This window comes from Euprymna scolopes, chromosome 9, assembly GCF_053919585.1.
Source record: "Euprymna scolopes isolate OS-2025 chromosome 9, ASM5391958v1, whole genome shotgun sequence".
NCBI lineage: Eukaryota > Metazoa > Mollusca > Cephalopoda > Sepiida > Sepiolidae > Euprymna > Euprymna scolopes.
This window is the reverse complement of record NC_136490.1, coordinates 28105164-28109575: the sequence shown is the minus strand read 5'-3', so window position 1 is coordinate 28109575 and position 4412 is coordinate 28105164.

The following is a 4412-nucleotide window of genomic DNA, read 5'->3' as shown; positions in this document are numbered from 1 at the left end:
CAATAACAACACTACTACTACCACTACCACTACTACTACTACTAATAATAATAATAATAATAATAATAATAATAATAATAATAATATTAATAATAATAATAATGATAATAATAATAATAATAATATTAATAATAATAATAATGATAATAATAATAATAATAATAATATTAATAATAATAATAATAATAATAATAATAATAATAATATTAATAATAATAATAATAATAATAATAATAATAATATTAATAATAATAATAATGATAATAATAATAATAATATTAATAATAATAATAATAATAATAATAATATTAATAATAATAATAATAATAATAATGATAATAATAATAATAATAATATTAATAATAATAATAATAATAATAATAATAATAATAATAATAATAATAATAATAATACGAAAAGGGCAAGGGAAGTAAATCAGAAACAAAATACTAAAGAAAAAATGGCAAACTTCAGATGGAATACACGCGTACTGGTTTTGGAAATTCACAACACTACATGAAAGATTAATTCAAAACCTATGTGTAAATGATACTGATACTAATAACCTTTTATACCTTAATTATGATGTAGGTGATTAAAAATATTTAGTGTTTAGTTAGTTTAAAGGGTAATCATACTATGATTGTCTTCAAACTTGAAAAATGATCAACTTCAATAGTTAAACTACTGTGATTGCTTGCATTTCATAAAGTTACTTTGATTATTATCCATAGTGCTTGAAAAATGTGTGTTTATGGCAACAAACGAAATCCTCCATACTCTGAGACAGATGGCGCCATACTGAATGTAAGCAACGGACATTTACAATCTGGGGGTATTTGGCATCTAACCAGACACTGAACTAATACGTATAAGGTGTGTTTAAATTATCCCCACATCATTTGTCCTGTTTATTTGATTACGATTAATTGGTTCAAGCAGGTCATAAATGGTTTATTAATCTTTCACAATTTAATTTGAAACAGGGTTTTTAGTCTGTCATGCTTAAGTTTTAAAGAACATTTTAGTTACTCTGCCACGCTTAGGTTGAAAATGTTGTTTTTGTTGGGTTTCTTTTTTTTGCCCAAGTTGAACTTTTTATAGCATTTTTGTTGTTCCGTCACACTTGAGTTTGAAATATCATTTTTTTTTCTATCGACGCATTGGAATGATATCCAGTTTTGTTTTAAGGTCAGTTTAGTTCTAACGTGTTTTTTGTTGTTGTTGTTTTTTGGGGGTGTTTTTTTAAGATTGTTCTATTGATTAATTATGTTGTTTGTTCTTGTTTTTTCCTGAATTTTCTCTTTCTTGAAACATCATTGATGAAATAAGAATAACTTATATTAATTTCCCAACGGAGAAAGGTTTTGCTGTACTTCACTTTTTTTCAGTGTGTCTTTGTAATAACTTTATATTTATCTCTTGGTCGAACTTCCAATTCCTAACAAACAACAAATTGATGAACTTGTTGATGTCCACAGAACTTAAACATAAATAACTGAATAAATAATAAATAAATAAATTCTCACGGAGGATGCAACCACAGAGGAGTGAAAGCACTTGTCAAACCTTCACTGAATAAGTGCAAAGAGAACTTAAACCTTGGGGGACTTATTACCACCCAAATTTCAGTGAAGACCAGTGGTCGCCGCTAACGAGAAACCAATGGTAAGCAACTGTTACGATAACGCAAATTCATCTACAAAGGTTATCGAAAAAGGTGGAGAGTACTAGAAACGTGAGGAGACTTGGTGTCACTCAAACTCCAAAGAACACAACAAGTTGTTCTCAAAGAGAAATGTTTGATAATGGCATGTGTGCTTACTTCTAGAGAGTAATAAATAATCAATATGAGCGAGATTGTGGCCCAACCAAATAGAAACTGCAACAGAAGGAAAACGAAAAGACGCAACCAAGAAAACAGAAATTGCAAAAGTTCTCAACCCCACTCGCAAAAAAATGTAGCGTCGGCAAGATAAACTAATTTGAAAATCTGAAAGAGGTGGTGAGTATTGGAAATATGGGGAGACTTGTTGTCACTCAACCTCCAGGAAACACTACAGGTTATTTTCAAAGAGAATTCTTTAAAGATGGCCTGTGTGAAAATTCTTTGTGAGTTATATAAATAATAAAGTAAGGACCAAAAATTGGGAATAAAGACTGGAAGAAATTGGAATCAAGGGGAAGATTGAAACTATACAACAAACGAAATTTCGTAGAAAATGATTTCTTTTATTTCTTACAGACCCTTTAGTACAGAAGAGACATTACTATTCGGTTTCTACCCCCATCGTTTTTTTTTTTTGTTGTTGTTGTTTTTGCTTGTTTGTTTTTTTTTTTTTCATTGCTCGATTGAGCTTCAATGTCTGATTTCACCTTGTAAGATATTCACGATATAAACCTACGTTATTGCAACAATGAAAAAAAAACTTTTTTGTATGTCCCTTTGAGCTAAGCGTCCGTCGTTATTTCCATTAGCAGATGTCTGTTGTAAATACTCCCAATAAGTGATCAAGCCTAGCTTATTTCATTCACCATTTTCAATCCTCTCACAATATCTTTCATCATTTAGCTGGAAATCTTTTCAACCGATTAACCCTAATTCTCAAATAACTTTTAGCCTTGATACTGAACCGACCTCAAGCGGCACTCACCCTAAGCAGATTGAACTAGCTTCCTCCGAAGGAGGAAGTTTGATCTATTTTAATAAAGTCCTATTCCTGTTTGTCTGTTCACCATTTGGTTAATATATACAAATGGTGCACTGTTTTATAAATAGATTTCAATACTGAAAACGGTCATTTATATACTTTTATTACTGCACGATTTCAATATTTACTATTTATTCAAAATGAATCAACATCCACATCTCATTTGCATATTACATTAAAGAAAATATGTTTTAATAATTGCTCTAAATTTTTAATAGAAATTAGTAAAAAAAAAAAAAAGGTGGAATAATGAATAGGAAACAGTACTTTTGGAATTCCCTTTGTAGATATTAAGAAAATGTTGGATAAACTCTCCCGGTGTCCGTAATCAACCCCTTTATATCGTTGACGGCAGAGGTCACATTTCGCCTTAGCGTACATTGTTGTAATATGATAGTTTACCCAGTATGCGGGGTTAATAAAATCGAATAACCCAAAACAGACAACGCTTTTGTGCCATGGGTGGATATACTAGCTGTGTTTGTTTTTTTTTGTGATTTTGTTTGCTTTTCAATTTGTCGCCTGTCATCAACTGTAATTTCATTTTAATTACAGCGGGTAAATTGGGCACTAAGCAGTTGGCCCCTACACTGTTTAAATAAATTAGTTTCATGCTAAACGAGTTAGATTACTTGACCTCTTGATGACAGTATCATCTAACACTGGGCACATGTTCATTACACGTTGGTCGCTGTGATAACTACATGAGGTTTACCTCTCACTGTGGTACTTCGCCGATTATTTCCGGAATTTAAATTTTTAGACTATCGTATTACTAGGTGTGTCAGAAACTAACTTTACGAATGCGTGAAATATATTGAATAATTTGACCCCCTCTCTTTCCAAGCTTATAACGACTCGAAAAATGTCATTCAACCCCTAATTTCTTTCAATTAAAGGAGCAAGGACCAAGGTTTCATTTAAAAAATAATAAAATAAATTAAAAAACGTCTTTAAAAAAAAAAAGGTTTTAAACTTTGGACTTTACAGGTAAATTTCTAAAAGGCACTACTTTTTTGTTTTAAATGGGAATATATTATTTATTGATCTTTTATCTTTAATTTGTGATATATAAAACTTTGGTGAGTAAATTAATTATTTACGTTTTAATAGACATTTCAAAATGAGGGACGTGAATTAATTTGACCCCCTGTCTTTCCAAGCTTATAACTACTCGAAAAATGTAATTCAACCCCTATTTTTTTTTTCAATTAAAGGAGCAAGGACCAAGGTTTAATTTAAAAAAATAATAATAAAAACGTATTAAAAAAAGGGTTTTAAACTTCGTGTTATATATAGGTGTGTCATTGAGAGAGTCTTATAAGCGCAGTCTTAGAAGAGAGATGTGTTGTAAGAGTTCTAGAGAGGGATGTTGTGAGAGAGATTCAACTATTTTTATATTTTTCATTCAAATTTTTTATATTTTTCATTCAACTTTTTTATATTTTTCATTACACTTTTTTATATTTTTCATTCAACTTTCTTTTATATTTTTCATTCAACTTTCTTTTATATTTTTCATTCAACTTTTTTATATTTTTCATTCAACTTTTTTATATTTTTCATTCAACTTTTTTATATTTTTCATTCAAATTTTTTTATATTTTTCATTCAAATTTTTTTATATTTTTCATTCAAATTTTTTATATTTTTCATTCAACTTTTTTTTATATTTTTCATTCAACTTTTTTTATATTTTTC